This window comes from Microcaecilia unicolor, chromosome 6 (assembly GCF_901765095.1).
Source record: "Microcaecilia unicolor chromosome 6, aMicUni1.1, whole genome shotgun sequence".
NCBI lineage: Eukaryota > Metazoa > Chordata > Amphibia > Gymnophiona > Siphonopidae > Microcaecilia > Microcaecilia unicolor.
Genome location: NC_044036.1, coordinates 169,415,735 through 169,434,516, shown reverse-complemented (window position 1 = coordinate 169,434,516; position 18,782 = coordinate 169,415,735). Strand labels below are relative to the sequence as shown.

General features: G+C 42.3%; 1 protein-coding gene across 2 annotated transcripts in view; it reads left to right on the top strand.

The window, feature by feature from the left end:
• ATG7 (autophagy related 7) overlaps nucleotides 1-18,782 on the top strand; it is a 337,049-nt gene that overhangs the window by 129,367 nt on the left and 188,900 nt on the right. The gene's annotated exons all lie outside the window — the stretch shown is intronic.

Genomic DNA, 18,782 nt, shown 5'->3' with positions numbered 1-18,782 from the left:
TACTTAGGGGCTCGTTTTTGACACAGGAAAACATTTAAAAAGTGGCAGACAACAGTTTTCTTGCAAAAACTTCCAAATCACTATTTTTGAAACACATTTTTAAGACATTTTCTGTGCAGTTCACCTGCAGTGCGTCCAAATCAGAAGGGGGCAGGATTTGGACATTCCCACACCTTGGGCATTTTTCTGCCATAATGGAACAATGCAAAAACGTTCAGGGCTAAAAAGGTGCCCTAAATGACAGGATGACCACTGGAGGGATTAAGGCATGATCCCACCCCCCAAAGATGTGAAAGAAACAGTACAGACCAGCCTCTGACAGTGTCAGATGTTATGGCCAGTCCTATTAGAGCAGCAAGCAGGTCCCTGGAGTAGCCTAGCGGTCAATGCAGTGCACTGTAGAGAAGGGGACCCAGGCCTGTATTCCACTGTAGCTGTTATGGTTGTGGTAGAAAGTGTGAGCCCTCCAAAACCCACCAAAAACCTACTATACCTACATATAGGTCTACAGGGTGTACTCCAAAGAGTGGATTGCATCGCCACCCAGTTAAATTTTGCCTAACTAGCTTCTGACACAAAAATGTGTCATGCAAGCATCCCAGTGGTGTGTGGGAGAGGAAACCATAACCCCCACAAACCAAAGAGAAGGCAAAAGTGCAAGAGGTCAAACACCTACATAACAGTACTTAAAAGATCACCTCATTGTCACACCAAAGATACTCATAGCACCTCCAGACCACCCTTGGGAACTATAGGACTGATGAATGCCAGATCAGCTGCAAAGAAATCCTCGGTGATCTATGATGCCATAAATGAACAGCATCTTGACATCCTAGGAATAAGTGAAACCTGGCTAGATGAAGTGGGGGTTTACCACTGGCTGAACTATGCCCAACAGGTTTCAACATACAACATCAACCAAGACAAGGAAGACAGGGTGGAGAGGGGTAGCAGTATTGATTTGGCTCACAATCAAACTGCACAGAATATCCATCCCCCAGCTACATGGATCAGAATCTCTTTTAATCCAACTTGAAGAGGAGAAGCCAATCTGGCTGCTCATGATTTACAGAGCACCTCGTAACAACACATTAGCTGTTCAAGAAGTCCTAGACCTGATTACTCAAGTGACCCTGAATTACCCTAGGCCGGTGATCATGGGAGACTTCAATCTTCACATCAAAACCCCAGATACCACCACAGGTGCCTTTCTGGACATGATGACAGCACTAGGATTTACACAGGTGATCAATTCTCCAACCCACAAAAAGGGTCACATACTAGCCCTGGTATTCTACAAAGGGGTGGATATCCCAGAATTCTGGGATAACAGTATTGAAATAACACCCCCTATCATGGTCAGACCATTTTCTAATTAAATTCTCCCTAAGTGACCACCTGAAACAAATGGCACCTCCCAGAGTTTGGAAGGAGATCAGAGACAAAAAAAAAGCTGACTGCTGAGAATTTCCTAGAGGCCTTGGACTATCTGCATGTAGATGAAAAGACAACAGTGGCAGAACAAGTTGACATCTGGAATACACACCTAGCCAAGACCTTAGAGAAAACAGCACCACTAAAAAAAGGTCTTATGCCCCACTCACAAATGCTCACCTTGGTTTTGTCCAAAACTTCGGATCCTTAAATGTGAAGGACGAAAACTGGAAAGGAGATGGCGCAAATCTCACCTGGATGAAGACAGGCTAAACTGCAGGAAGCATATGGCAAAGTACCGCCAAGCCTTAACAGCAACCAAAAAACAGTATTTCTCTCAATGCATTGCACAGGCTGCCAATTCAGTCAAGCAGCTGTTCAGTACAGTAAACAGTCTACTGCAACCCCCACAACAAAACCAGCCTGCCCAGTCTAAACTGAACTGCAATGATTTTGCTGCATACTTTGCCAACAAAATTAAGTCTCCACCTGGATTTACAGGCAATCCCACCCAGTGCACAACCAGTCAACCAGGGGTGCACAAACTCGCCCCCTCCTAACAGAGACAGATGGAACACTGTTAACCTAATAACAGAGGAGACAAAATCCTAAGAGACCTTCGACCAACTACCTGCTCCCTCGATCCCTGCCCATCAAAGATAGTGCAGCAGGCAAGTATGGGCCTTATAGAAGGCAACACAAAAGAAAAGTGGAAAAGAAACCAACTTCAAGAGATGAGTCCAAACGCAAGAGTAAGATGCTCCCAAATCAAACTTTATTTGGACCCTACACGGTCCGTGTTTCGGCTTTAACAAGCCTTCATCAGGGGTCAATCAGTGAGTGCACAATTATGTGATGATTGACAATGGAGCACATGAAACAAGTGTCCCTTCAAACTAGTCTTTAGGCTCTCTGCCTCTCTCTCACCATAAAAATTGTGAACACCTCTCTTTCTAATGGGCAACTACCAACAGCATTAAAAAGGGCAGTGGTTCGCCGTCTGCTGAAGAAAAACAACCTTGACCGGGACAAACTTGAAAGTTACAGGCCAGTATCCAACATCCCGTTTCTAGGGAAACTCATAGAACAAACAGTCTGTGTTCAACTTAATGAATGGCTAGAAAAGAGTAACTGGCTAGATCCATGTCGATCTGGATTCAGACCTGGTTATGGAACAAAAACGGTCCTCGTATCCCTGCTAGATGATCTTCACAGAAACCGAGATAAGGGATTTGCCTCGATGTTAGTACTACTAGATTTCTCAGCAGCTTTTGACACTGTGGATCATGATATCTTGCTAGCATGACTGACATAAACAGATATCAATGGAACAGTACTTGCCTGATTCAGATCCTATCTATCAGACAGGCAACAATCCATAATGATTGACAGCAACTCATCACCACCATGGACACTGACCTGCTGGGTAGCACAAGGATCAATACTGTCACCTATTCTGTTCAATATCTACCTCAAGCCACTAGCTGACCTGATTCAGTCAATGGACACTCGGTTCTACATCTATACGAATGATGTTCAGCTACTCATACCCATTGAACCTGACCTACCTACAGCCTTGAATAAACAGGTCACTAGTCTAACATCAATTCAAGAATGGGCTAAACACAACAAACTTTGCCTGAACCCAAGTAAAACTGAGCCTCTCTGGGTCCCTAACACAAGTGGATATATACCTGACATCAAAATCCCTTTTGGGAAGTATGAACTCCCCCCTCAAATCACAAGTCAGGAACCTTGGAGTACAGTTAGATTCAAAACTTACTCTGATTCCCCAAATCCAAGCAACCTTCAAGAGCTGCTTCTACTATTTGCGACAGCTACGCTGGCTCTCTCCTTACATCGAGAAGGTAAATCTTATCCCAGTTGTGCATGCCATGGTAACATCAAGACTAGATTACTGCAATGCACTATACAATGGTCTGACTACAAAGGACCTGCACCAGCTCCAGTTGATTCAGAATGCAGCAGCAAGACTCACAGAAGGTTGCAAGCGACGTGACCACATCACACCATTTTTGCAAAAACTTCGCTGGCTACCAGTACAATACAGGGCTAAATTTAAAACTCTGATCTTCAAGGCCCTGAAAGGAAATGGCCCCGAGTATCTGAAGAATAGGATGATCCTCCACACACCGCCAAGGACACTAAGGTCCTCCCAAGGACTTTCACTAACTACACCCTCTCCAAAAGACATTACACGATGTGATACCCGCAAGCGAGCCTTCTCAGGCGTAGCCCCCACACTCCGGAATGCATTGCCTTCAAGGCTCCACTTAACACAAGACTATCTCTACTTCAAGAAGCATGTGAAAGCTTGGCTCTTCAACCAAGTCTTTAACGGAAGAAGTAACTAACTTGTTAGTCTCACTCACACTCACAAGGATTGACTCAGGCTGCACATACTGCAATGGGACATGTTTATCCACTCCTACCCTAGCTGAGATAATATTTAACCATCTCTCTGACCTCACGTGCAACTTTCTTCAAATCAATCACTTTGCTTTCTAATTCTTCCTACTTTCTTACTCATCTATATGTTAGAACTTTGCCCGTTACAGCGAAAGCCAGGAGCTTTTTAGACCAGGAACAAGTCCTCTGCGCAGTACGTACGTTACTCACAGATGAGCTCCCAAAGCTCTGCTGCAACAAGGCCCCCTTTTTATTAAGCTTAGAAGTCATGTTCAGAGCTAAGGATAATTACAGAATGCTTCTCTGTTTAGGTAAACAAGCCATACTGTGGAAACATGGTCACATGTTTTCCAAGTCCAGGTGGCCAGACTGAACTTCCGAAAACAAGCACCATCCTCCTTGACATACCAATTTAATTAGAGCTGTGTCTTATCTATTTTACAAGAAAAGGTACTTTTGGTCAAAGACAGAAGATTTCAGAGTTCATTATTGATCAAAGCAGGGTTGAAAAGCAATCCTTTAAATCTTCCATTACACCATGACAGAAAAATATGGAAGTGTGGCCATTTTACTGCAGCACACGGAAAAACCCACATGCTGACAGCAGTGCCGGACACTTTTTAGCACAACTTGGTAAAAAGGCCCCTTAATTTGTAAACTACCTTACTATCTGGTAAGGAAAGGTGATATATCCTATACAATAATTCTCACCTCTAACGTTCTGACTTGCCTGGGACCGTGGCTCATTCTGAGTTGGTCTGCTAGGCTCCGTAGATCAGGCTGACATCACCGTAGCCATTATGATGTCAATTTCAGAACCCGGGGGAAAAAACAAACATGCCTCACAGCTGATCCATGTCCAGAGGAGGGTCGCTGGACATGGGTGGCTGGAGGGGGGGCAGGAGAGAGAGGAGGGTCGCTGGACATGGGTGGCTGCAAGGGGGGGCAGGGGGCCGCTGCACATGGGTGGCTGGAGGGGGGCAGGGGAGAGAGGAGGGTCACTGGACATGGGTGGCAGGAGAGGGGACAGGGGAGAGAGGAGGTTCGCTGGACATGGGTGGCTGCAGTGGGCGCAGGGGGAGAGGAGGGTCGCTGGACATGGGTGGCTGCAGGGGGAGAGGAGGGTCGCTGGACATGTGGACATGGGTGGCTGCAGGGGAGCCGAGAAAAACCTTGCTAGCGCCCATTTCATTTGTCAGAAACGGGCCTTTTTTACTAGTTAAATTAATAAACTATAAAAACATTTGGGTCGGGGCATATTATATGTGAATATTTATCACCGCTGTACAGTGCTGAGTACATCTATTAGTGCTTTAAATGTAAATAGTAATATTCTGTCTTCCCAATCCATTAACATTGCTGCTATTTATTTACTTGCTCAGCACAAAGCCATTACCACTACAACAGGCACTTACTGGACAGTAGAGAGAACAGTATACTGTAAAAGAAACAAAAACCATTTCTTAGAGTGGAAAGTTCCCCTACAATACTAAAGTATGGGAAGAAAATACTGTAATAGAAAATAATAAAACTCAAATTAATAGAGTGGACAAGCTGGCACATTGTGAATTGTATCCAAAATATAAGAAAATGTTAGCATCCTTCCTCTGTGTTCTTTATGGAAATCAATCTCTGGCAAAATGCATGGGTTTTCCTTCTGTATTTTATTCTTTCATGTGGGTCACTGAGTCATATATGGTGTGAAGATATTTAGCTTTCTAAGACTGGCCCTGCACTGCAAGTGAAGATTTTTGTTGACGTACAGTATGGAAAATAACTGCATATTTTTTCTTTTTTGTTTTACTGCGATTGCATTATAACTGTGTGTGTTCCTTTTTGCAGTCAGTGTTGCTGGGCCACCTCTTGACAGCAACTGAATGTCAGATTTAAATCTTGCCAAAAACTAGCATAGTCCTCCTAATGTATGTTAGGCCTTTTGTTAAATTGTTTTCCCATATTGTGGCCTTGAATTCTCTTCCTAGCAACTTTTATAGGGCTAGACAATGTAAACTTAAGAAAATCTTTAGGTGGGATAGTATAGAGCATTGGTTCCCAAATTTTGTCCTGGAGGCAGTACATACAAAGCTCTCTCTCGTGACTATTCATTGTGGGTATCCTGAAAACCTGACTGGCTGGGGTGCCTCCAGGAGTGGGTTCTGGAATCACAGGTATAGAGAGCTAGAGGTTTGACTTATAATTTGGCATTTGTAAACACTGAGCTTTTACTGCAGACATTTCTATCCGCTATTTTTCTATTAAGTGTGTGTTTTGTTGATGACCCTGGTTTGATTCTTGGATCTAGTTGCTGCCCATTTTCAACTGATTTACACGTCATTTTTTCAAGGAGAAAAGTTTGGAGGAAGATTTATATTATCCAATAATTGGGCATCAATTCTCATCAGTGTATTAAATTGCACTGCTACACCCAGATTGCTCAAGACCCCTGAGGCAGGCCTTAGGGCCGAAACACAGCCGTGTCGGGTCGCTTTTAATCCTAATAAAGTTTTTTGGTTTCCTCGGTTTTTTCCTCACTGTTTTTTCTACATGCTGCCCTATGTGCCAGCTAGGGAGCCTGCAGAGTCTATATTCATAGCCCTTGGGAGACAGAAAGGGAGTTCCAGTCTTCATGTGACGGCGAAACACTTGCAGGCTGGTGCATACTTATGCCAGGTTCTGGGAGGATATGTTATTTTACTAACATAATGCTGTCTAAACAGCGAAATTCTTGAATAGTAATCACTCCCTGATCTACCGCTGTTTTCAACAAATCATAAATTTGTTTTTGATATTCTTCAGTGGGATCTCGTTGTAATGCTACATAGACTGATCTTCCAATTGTCTGAATGCCTCATCTATATATTTTTTTCTATCTTGCACTACAACCCCCACCCCACCTTTGTCTGCCCTCATAATAATAATACTCTTGTCATTTTGTAATTCATACAAGGCTAAACGTTGAGAATGAGTTAGATTGCTATACTGCTTACCCATATTATATTCAAGTTGCTTTAAGTCTCTAAGGACCCATTGCTGAAATGTGGCAATCGCAGAATCTATCAGACCATGCGGTAACCAGGTGGATAGTAAATGATATTTTTGCAAAAATGACATGGTAGTAGTACCATCTGAGACTGCTTTTTCAGTAGTGTCAAAATGCAGTCGCAGACGCAACTTTCTGAAAAGTTTATGTAAATTGACTCGAGCATCAAAGGAATCATGAAATTTAGTTGGAACAAAAGATAATCCTAAACTCAACACTGATTAACGCTCAATTTTTTAGAAGACAGATTGAAGACTATCAATGAGTCTTCTTGCCCTGTCTTTTCGGCCGTACTGCCATTTGTGTCATTGGTCTCCCTGGTTCCCAACCGGAATTTACTAAAAAAAAAGTATTTTTAGAGGGCTGCACTTCTAATAGTCTAGTGGTTTCCAGATTGTTACCACCTGTCGCCTGTTGTTCTTCACCTGATGACTCACTAGACGAGTTGTTGAAAGTAACTCGTTTACCCTTTCTATTTCTCCTGGATTTTCTCCCTTGATTCATCCAGGGATATATGAAACCTTTAGTATAATTGAGCTCATCTCGCTTATACTTAGATATTTTCTGAGCTCGTATTTCCATTTTATATCGCTCAGTAGACTTCATGTGTTCTTTATATTTTTGATCATAAACCTCACCCGTATACATATTTTTCAACTCAATAAGCTTGTTGTTTAGCTCTTTAGTACTGTTCTCTACTATCTTATTCAATTTATCTATTGTGATCAACATAAGATCACGGGAACCAGGGGCGTATCTGAGGTTCGGCGGTAGGGGGGGCAGGGGCTAGAGTGAGGGGGCACATTATAGCCCCCCCGGCCGCCGCCGTCACCTACCCCCGCCGAGGTCCGCTGCCTCCGGTCCGGTGCCTTTAAAAGTATTACTACAGCTGGCGGGGGACGTCAGACTCAGTCCGAAACTGGAAGGGATGCAGGCAGGCAGTTTTCAATAGCACGAGGATGGAAGAACTTCTTAAAACAAGACTTCGACTGGGCTGGCGGGGGTTGGGGGTCCCCCGCCAGCTGAAGTAATACTTTTAAAGGCACCGGACTGGAAGAAGCGGACCTCGGCGGGGGTAGGTGATGGCGGTAGGCGGGGGAGGGTTGATGGCGGTAGGGGGGTCCAGCGCGAAATCTGCGGGGGCCCAGGCCCCTGTGGCCCCACGCAGATACGCCCCTGACGGGAACATCTTGATGATATATCATTCCATTTCCCTACATACTCAGTGTCTTCTAAAAATCGAGGCTCTAGGAATTCGTTGAACCCTTCAATATTTGATTATTGTCATGAATATGCATGAGATACATTTGCATACCATAGAGGCAGTGCATGCAGATCACTTCCATGCATATTCACCGTGGATATCCTGAAAACCTGACTGGCCAGGTATATCCCGAGGACTGGGTTGAGAACCACTGCCATAGTGTCTCCTCTTCCTCCACTTTCTATCTCAGTGGATAACACCCTCATCCTCCCAGTCTCATCTGCCCGCAACCTCGGAGTCATCTTCGACTCCTCCCTCTCCTTTTCGGCACACATCCAGCAGATAGCCAAGACCTGTCGCTTCTTCCTTTTCAACATCAGCAAAATTCGCCCTTTCCTCTCGGAACACACCACCCGAACTCTCGTCCACGCTCTCATTACCTCCCGACTTGACTACTGCAACTTACTCCTCACCGGACTCCCACTTAGCCATCTATCCCCCCTCCAATCTGTTCAGAACTCTGCTGCACGTCTTATATTCCGCCAGAACCGATATACTCATATCACCCCTCTTCTCAGGTCACTTCACTGGCTTCCAATCCGTTACCGCATTCAGTTCAAGCTCCTCCTTCTTACCTACAAATGTACTCAATCTGTTGCCCCTCACTACCTCTCTACCCTCATCTCCCCTTATGTTCCCACCCGAAACCTCCGTTCACAGGACAAATCCCTCCTCTCAGTTCCCTTCTCCACCACTGCCAACTCCAGGCTCCGCCCATTCTGCCTCGCCTCACCCTATGCCTGGAACAACCTTCCTGAGCCCCTACGTCAAGCCCCCTCACTGCCCATCTTCAAGTCTCTGCTTAAAACCCACCTCTTCAATGCTGCCTTCGGCACCTAACTCTTACCTTCAGGATATCTGGACTGCCCCAAATTGACTGCCCCCATCGTATCGTCTACTCACTTGTCCTTTAGATTGTAAGCTCTTTGAGCAGGGCCTGTCCTTTTATGTTAAATTGTACAGCGCTGCGTAACCCTAGCAGCGCTATAGAAATGTTGTGTAGTAGTAGTATAGTTTGTGGCTATCAACCAGAGGGTTTTTGCTGTATTGACTGGGCATGGGCAATGGGGGGGGGGGGGGGGGGGTGGGGGGAAACTACAGGTCAGTGCTAATGTTTCCTTTAGTAATAAAGTGCTGACTCTGATACAGCTGTAAGTTCAGAAGTGTGGGAGGAAGCTACGGGGCAAAAATCCATATGTTGTTTGGATCCATATCCATTCCTCATAGACAGGATTATTTACTTACTATGAATGAAGTCATCTAATTGCTACAGGGCCAAACATCCATATGTTTGGATCCCCATCCATTCCTCATCGCCAGGAATATTTATTTACTATGCATGACGTCATCTGATTCAAATTTTTAAGAATCAATAGAGATTGTTGTTCTAGTATCTGAAAGTTACCAAATTTCATATAGCATAATATGTCCAAAAAAATTAGAAATTAACAGAAGCCCAGACTTTCAAGTCTATTTCCTCTTACTATTTATTTTATGTCACATCTTTTCAGTTCAGTTGTATTTCAAGGTGAGTTAAATTTAGTTACAGCAGGTATTTTCCTGTCCTCTGAGGGTTTACAATCAGTTTGTACCTGAGGTAATGGAGGGCTAAATGATTTGCCCAAGATCACAAGGAGCAGTAGCGGGATTTGGACCCTGATTACCCTGGTTTATAGTCTACTGTTTTAACCATTAGACTATCAACTAGGTCATCTTTCCTGAACCTGACCGCCCCAAAGTTTCTCTAATGTGCACCGGAGGTCTTCACCCTCATTCCTACCACTGATGTTGGGACATTAATTTGCCAACCCCTTGCAATTAAAATAACAATATTGTTGCATTGTCACCCTTTCGTCCAAAGGTAGAGATGCAGATGGAGAACTCCTGTGCATCAGTCCTCAAGACACACCAAGCCAGTTTGGTTTTCAAAATATAAACCACGAATATGCATGAGATAAATTTGCATGCATTGCCTCCTTTGTACGCAAATCTTTATCAATCATATTCTTTGTGGGTATCCTGAAAACTGACTGGTTGGGTGTGTCCCAGAGACTAGGTTGAGAACTCCTGCCTTAGAGGGAACATTGCTGACCTCATCACCTCTGTCTTTGGTATTTGTGCTTCTTCCCCACTCCACACTGCTGGCTTTTTCTCTGGCGCCTTCACATGACTTTGCGGGATAAACACAAAGGAATCCTGTTTAGAAGGAATGGGTCTGTGGAATCTTAGCGGAGATTGGGTGGCGACACCGGTAATTGGAAACAAAACAGGAGCTGGGCAGACTTCTACAGTCTACGCCCTGATCGTGACTGAATAGATAGGGATGGGCTGGAGTGTAAATTTTAAGGGACTTCGAGGTTAGCTTCAGAACTTAGTATAAGAGCAGTACTGGGAAGACTTCTACGGTCTGTGCCCTGAGAAAGGCAAGGACAAATCTAATTCGGGTATATATATATAAAGTATCACATACCATGTAAGATGAGTTTATCTTGTTGGGCAGACTGGATGGACCATTTACTGATTGGACTGACTGGATGCCGTCATTTACTATTACTATGCTTCTATCAGAGTTTTTTTGCTTCTCCCAGAGTTGCATCTTTGCTGCCCTTGCCACCTAGAATGGTTTACCTGCATTGTTAGTCTTTTTAAAGACTTGATCCAGTTAATTTTATTATTTATACGTTTTCACTGTTCTTCACCATATACAAACTCCTGATACAGGCACTTTGCTGAAACACGGCATGTCGAGTCTTTTTTTCAGCAATGAATAAAGACTTTACTTTTTATCACGCCTCCTTTGGTGTTTGGAAGAGTCCTGTTTATCACGTTACTCCCTTGTTTTGACTCTGTCTTATTTGTAGCAGATCTGGTTTTCTCCACCTCGGTTTTGTTTTTTTTTATATAAAATGCAGTGCATGAGTTTAGAATTAGGAAATGTTAGTACTTAATACCATTTTACAGAGGTGGTGATTACTCTAAACAAGAACTAAAATAAGTAATCTAGAAGAATGAAACTAAAATAGCTGAATCTGTATATCCAGGTACCTGATATACTATCATTTTCTTTTGCACGGCGTTTGTAATTTTTGTGAAGGGAAGGTGATGTGCTTTACTTTTCTTCAAAGAAAAGCAGGATAGTATAGCCCACCTATTTTATTTGTGCAGCCTAATGGTTAGTGCAGCGGTTTTTGATCCTGGCAACCTGGGTTCCATTCCCACTGCAGCTCCTTGTTACCTTGGGCAAGTCATTTAACCCTCCATTGCCCCAGATACGAAAACTTAGATTGTGAGCTCTCTAGGGACAGAGAAAGTACCTGCATCTAATGTGTACAGCGCTGCATATGTCTAGTAGCGCTATAGAAATTATTAGTAGTATTTATAATCTGTTTGAATGGGATAACTTTGTGGGTGATGATATTTGACAGCCCTGACACTTACACCATTGCTGGAAAGCTGTGGAAAAGCCTAGAAAATATTTCCAGGCATTTGTGGGATTTTCTGCTCAACTGGAATCCATGTTTTCTTTTTTTTTTTTTGTGTGTGTCTGCAGATGATTTTGAACACTTTTCTCTTCTCTTGGCAAGGCAGTAGCTCCAAATGGGTTAGTTTTAAGTTGCTATTTGGTACTATTGTGTGTGATGCACACAACTGTTTCATTTGACTCAGTTCCCTCTTTAACATATAGCACAACCCCCCTCCCCCCATTTGATCCACTCTATCATTGCGATATAATTTGTACCCTGTTAACAGAGTATCCCATTGATTGTTCTCCTTCCACCAGGTCTCTGAGATGCTTATTATATCCACCTCATCGTCTAGTGCTATATACTCTAACTCTCCCATCTTATTTTTTAGGCTTCTAGCATTTGTATACAGACCCTTCAAATTGTGTGTTTTTTTTCTTGCATCTACAAGCTGCTTAGAAATTGACGGAGATAATTTACATCCTTTATTCTGCTCTCCCCTTAAATGTTCCCGGCTTTCTTTCACCATTGTTGAAACCTCTGCATTGGGATTTCCTAAATGTCTTGTTTCAATAGTATTTTTCAAGGATGCTCCACATTGAACCCACGCGCTCCTGGGTGACTGTCGGCTCCCCCACCCCCCATTTTAGTTTAAAAGCTGTTCTTTTAAATGTTAGTGCCAGCAGCCTAGTTCGATCCCGTTTAAGGTAGAGTCCATCCTTTCATACTAGGCTCCCCCTTTCCCAGAATGTTGCCCAGAGCTCATGACAATTGTTCTCTCAAGCTGTCCTCTTGACTCGGAATGTATTTTAAATTAAGCTTGCCACATCTAGTACAGTGGAAAATATGTATTTGTCTTCCACAGCTTCTTGGTCCCTGACTGCATTTCTTGATACTTGAGGATCTTCTCACTTTCCATAAGATTCACAGAATAATCCCTTGGCACTAGCATTGCTATTGTCAGTTCAGTTATCTTGTGTTTCTATGTGTTTATTTCTCCTTCAGCCTCCTCAGCCTGATTTTTTTCCTCTTCTGTTTTTGTCCAATAACAACCTTAGTGCCCTGTTTACTAAGCCATGCTAGCGTTTTTAGCTTCGCTAAATGCTAGAGTTGCCCATATAATTGGGCAACTCTAGCATTTAGCACACACTAATCTTTAGCGCATGCTAAAAATGCTAACACACCCTTAGCTGCTTAGTAAACAGGGCCCTTAGTTATCCCATGTTCAACTCTTTAGTAAGTTAATTTTTTTCAATGTTTGCTAAGTTCTGAGTTTCCCAGTGCAGTTTCCATTGCAAGTTCCATTGACTTTCCCATTTTTCCTCTTGTTAGAGTGTGTGACAACAACCAACCTGGAATAGCTGTAACCCAACAAATGATTTATAAATGGATAACAAATTTCTCATCTGCTTTTGTTATATGTAGGGTTGTCAAGGCTTATAATTCAATGCCAACAAAGATTCGCCTGCACTGCAAAAATTTGCAAAACTGTCAGGTGTTTTGTCCTTACATCTATTTCCCTCTACAATTACAGATTTCTGATGCAACAGTTTATTTAGATTTTGCTCACACCTTTTTCAGTAGTAGGTCAAGGTGTTACATTCATGTACACTGGCTATTTCTCTGTCCCAGGAGGGCTCACAATCTAAGTTTGTACCTGAGGCAATGGAGGGTTAAGTGACTTGCCCAAGATCACAAGGAGCAGCAGCGAGATTTGAACTGGCCACCTCTGGATTGCAAGACCGGTGCTCTAACCACTAGGCCACTCCTCCACTCCACTGCCTCCACAGTTGGTTTGGTTAGTCATTCTTCAAGGTTTCTTTCAGGGGTAGAAACTATATCTCTTTTAGGGCTGCTTATTACTTTGGCGTTGTCTGCAGGAAAAAGTTAGACCAAATCATAAATGGGTTTTATCCACGAAATGATGCCACCTTTGGTGGTCTGGTTGTCTTATCTTCCCTTGTTAAAGGCAACCCTTAACTGATTCCCATTTATGTAGCTGATTCATCTTTCTTGTCCTCATAGGAAGCGAAGTTGCTTGCCTCTGTAACAGGTGTTCTCATAGAACAGCAGAATTTTAAACCATACGTTCCCATCGTACTCCCCTTATCAAGGGGATTCAGTGAGGTGGCAAGCATAGAGAAAATCTTGTTCATGCCCAGAAAATCCTTTCCAGGCTTTTCCAGAATTCTCAGGGTTGAAGAATCCAGGTCAGCACTGCTGAATGATGTCACCCACATATGTGGCTGATTATCCTGCTGTCCTCGGAGATTACCCATTACAACTAAGCAACTTTCCTTTATCTGGTTTCTTTCCAAGCACCTCCAGATTATGCATCTTTGCACAAAAGGTCCAGACATATTGATATTATGCAGCCACACTGAGGTCTCACTTAGAACTTTGGCAGTGTGATTATCACTTCCTCTCTCATGTGAGATGTAATAAATATTAAAGCAAGTCCAAGTGCAAAATCTTTTTTGTTAACAAACTGATTTCTTCTTGGTGGTCATTTTTAAGAGTCCTTTTTTTTTTACATAAACATGAGTGATGATTTAATAAAAAACAACTCTGATTTTAGCAGCTGCACTATTCCCATAGAGATCATTTTTCCATGTGGCTAGAGTATTGAATTACTTTTGTGCTGAAAAGGTTGTTTCATACTACATGTATTTTCTTACTTTAGAAATACAGCTTTTGTTTTCTTTGCTAACCTTTTCTGATATAGTCTCACAATGTCCCTTCCCTCCTTATTTGCAACCCTGATATTAATGCTTTAAAGTGACAAATCCTTTTGCATTTTCCCATCACCTCAAAACAAGAGTTTTCACTGTGGTGGTATGACCTTGTTTCAGGCAGGTTTGTTGATTTAACTATGAAAGGACAAGAAGAGAGAAAAAGTGGCAATTTCTCCCACGAACTACAGTAGGAGATGCATGTTAAGTGGATTCAGCAAGGGATCCTCCAGCGGTACTTCTGTCGTGGACAGGAGTAAACTTCAAGGGTTATCCAGATATAACATTGGATTTAAGTTTCCAGAGCCTCAGACAATATAACTTTTGGATAGGCATCTAGATATCTAGCTAAAACAAGTTATAAGGGAAAGTCTAGAAAGAGAGAGGGGCATGTACTAAAGTTATCCAAATAGCAACCATATTCTGCACTATCCAGTTAATCTCCTGCAGTTAAATAGGGCCGCATATTTAGTGGTTCAGCTTAACTGCTTAATTATCTGAAAATTCACTTACTTAACCGGATAAGCTTTCCAGTCAGCTTTGAGAGAATATTAGTTCCATTAGTAGCCAAACAGTGGGGGTCTTTTACAAAGGCGTAATAGCATTCCAAATGCTTTAAACTCACCCAGCCACTGGTGTATAACCCGTGCATCCTTAATACTATTCCCGCAGCCACCGGTGCAAATCAGAAAAAAATGGCTGCAGTAGCAGAGGGAGGAGGCCACCTGTGATGTCGATGGTGGACATGCAGCTCACCACTTGACCAACGGCAAGCAGCAGCCTGGCTTCTCACGTGCATGACTGTAGCACTCGGAGTTGAGACCAGCACGCATGCTGACCCTCAGGCACATGAGCTCCCCAGGAAACATTGCTGTACCATACTGGGTGCAAATACGCCAGCAAGCAGACTCCCCCTGCAAAGATACTATGTTGGAGAAGGCCACCCAATGCACACAAGGCTAGATCACCCCACCCAACAACAAAAGGAGGCTACACTGAAGCCCCAACTGCCCACCAAGGCCGCCTCATCCAGGAAGTGCATGTAAGCCTCAAGGATCTGCACCCCAATCCGCCCACCTCCACACCAGAAGTCAGGATTGCCAAGCTGCAGAGGTACTCACTGTACACTTCCTGGACTTGCTTGAGGTTCAATAGAAGGTGGCAGCCAAACGGGAAAGGTAAGGTGGCAGGGAATAAAATTTGAGGGAAAAGGGTGGTGACATAAGCAAAACTGGAGCCTAAAAGAAAGCATCATAAGCTGTCGGGGCATCTTTCCCACAGCAATTGGGGAAAGTTGAGTAGATAAGAGGGAGAAACTGAAAAAGGCCAAGGGGGGGGGAGGGGGGAAGAATTCTAAATACAGCATTAGAAGGGAGCATGAGCTATTGGAACAGCATATAAAAATGATGATTGCACCTAATGTCTCATATGCTACCCCTTTTCCCCATCCTAAGACATCTCCTCAGGTCACCTGACTCTCCCACCATGTCTCTCTACTCTTTACTATCTCCCCTCCCCCTGCTATGCCAGATGTAACTGCTTCTACCTACCCTCTATCCCTTCCCTTGTCTGAATCCCCCCGGACAACCCTTCTTAACTGTGCTGGGCCACTGCCTGTTTGTGCATCTGACCGCCTATACGGCTGGGTCATTGTTCTTTATGCTGGTGATATTCAGTTTTTGTTTCCCAATAAAGTGTTCTGTCTCTGACACTCTGTACCATGTGGTCTATTGTAATATAGTCTATGTGCGCTGTAGAGAGAAGATAATCAAGAGAATTCAGATTTTACTGAATACAACAGCTAGTCTGATTTTCAAAGTACCCAAATTTGGGAGGGCTACTCCATTGTTAGTACATCTACACTGGTTACCAATGAGTGCACATGTGGTGTTAGTAATGTTCATTGTTTTTGTTTTTTTAATTTTGCATGGGTTAGCTCCTCATTTTATGGTGTCTCTTATCCATCTATCTCCTAGGAATTCTAACCCTGAGTCTAGAGAGTTTTTATTGCTCCATTGTCCTAACCACAAAAGGATTAAATATAAAAATGATTTAGTTAGTAATTTTGCATATAAGGCTGCATCACATTGGAATAGGCTCCCTCGTAATTTTAGAGGTCAGGCTAGTTATGTTATATTTTGGAAACTACTACATAGTAACATAGTAAATGACGGCAGAAAAAGACCTGCATGGTCCATCCAGTCTGCCCAACAAGACACTCATATGTGCTACTTTTTGTGTATACCCTACTTAGATTTGTACCTGTCCTCTTTTTTATTTAGAGATTACCTGATTTAATGATTGTTATGCTCAGTCTTGATTTTTAATGTATTTTTTTGTATACTTTCATGTATTATGTTTATTTTTCAAATGTAATATTCCTGGGTATGCCCAGTCTCTTTGACATGTGAGCCACACTGAACTCAGGAGGTATGTGTGGGGTATAAGTGTCCTGTAATATAATGTGCTTGCAGAAGTTAGGATCCTGGTTTAGCACCAATAGGTTGAAGTTAAATGTAGGGAAAACACAGAAATTGTTATTGTTGAATTATTCACATCCTAAAGTGCTGGCCTGGTGCGTTCAGCTTTGCAGATACTGAGATTGTTAGCACCACAGAATATAAGTATCTTGGAGTTCTATGAGACTCTAAGCTAACTTAAAATTTTCAAATAAAAATTTTTATTTGGAAAGCCTTCTTCAGGTTAAGATTATTAAAAGAATTTGCTATCTGAGGTAAATTTCCAGATAGTCTTGCCATCTTTGGTATTATCTGTTTTGGATTACTGCAACTCACTGCACTTGGGCTTCTCTAAATCGATGAGTCACTCTCTTCAAATTGTGTAAAATTCTGCTGCTAGGTTTCTGACAAGATTTTGAAAATCTGATCACATTACATCAACTTTGAAAGATTTGCACTGACGTCCTGTGCTTTGGCAGATTAGGTTTAAGGTGTTGACCTTGATTTTTAAGGCCTTGAGCAATGATGCACCCCTAGCATTAGCTTCATCTTTAAGATTGTATCAGCCTCATAGAAAGAGTTTTCTCTTTTCTTGAGTAGTCTTGGTCACATCAGGATAAAGCCAAATGTTTTGGCCACCAAACATACGGTTAGCCGATTTAAAATTTTTATTTTATTGTTACATTTGTACCCCGCGCTTTCCCCACTCATGGCAGGCTCAATGCAGCTTACAGGTACTTATTTGTACCTGGGGCAATGGAGGGTTAAGTGACTTGCCCAGAGTCACAAGGAGCTGCCTGTGTCTGAAGTGGGAATCGAACTCAGTTCCCCAGGACCAAAGTCCACCACCCTAACCACTAGGCCACTCCTCCACTCATTATTGAATTTAAGTCTTGTTGAAAGACAAATGAGACTATCAGTGTCCCTCTTTCAGACACATCATCAAGTGATTGTTCCAAGATGGCTGTAACATTTTGTAGATCAATAGATTTTTCTCTACTTTTTTCATTGTACTTGGTATATAATAAATTTTTGTTCAGTGGAGGAATAACTTCTTAAGGAAACTTTAAAATTTCTTTCAAAAATCTAATGAACATGTCCATTGGGGATACACCCAAAAGTCTAGGAAAGTTAAGTACATGGAGATTCAATCTCCTATTAAAATTCTCCACTTGTTCGATCTTTCTTCTTATTTCCAGGTTATCTTCAGATTGTGGGTGTCTTTTTTGAATTCTTTGTCTATGAACATGCAAATTATAATTTTGATCCTTCAGTTTAGGAAACTGTTAAAATCACTTCTTTTTGGCCAGGTTTTTTTTCGGTTTATCCTCAATATTAGACTTACAGCCACAAGTTTCTAGTCATAGTAAGGGGGTTCAGTTGGTGAATCTTTGTTGTAGTTTTTATGTACTCTGCTATGCTTTTTTGTGTCTCTTATTTTGTATGTTCCTGATGTGCACCGCCTAGGACTAATGGATAGTGCGATGTAGAAATGTTTGAAATAAATGAATAAATCATCATTGTCCTTATCTGCATTAGAAGTCGTGCGGACTAATTGATCATTTGCATCTTCATCCTTGCTGTCCTTGTCATGCTACCCAATTACAGAGAAGACTCATAACTGCAAACATCAGATGCAACTGAGTAAAAGTAGTAAAAAGTGGTGAAATTATTACTTCAGTAAAAGTGACAAATGTTTCCTGTACTTCTTTTGGTCTTCCATTGTTTCTTTGCTCTGGCCTTAGGATATTTTAAGAGACAGCAGGACTGTTTGCTTGCCTCTGCTTGTATCTGTTAGTATTTGCTTATCTATATGTGCTTTGTTATTATTTTATTTTATGTGTGCTACTGTATTTCCTTATATTGTAAATTTTTTTTTAATGCAATGTACTTGCTGTATGTGGAATTTTATGTACATTGCTTTGATGGCTTCGGACGTAGGCGATCAATCAAATAAAT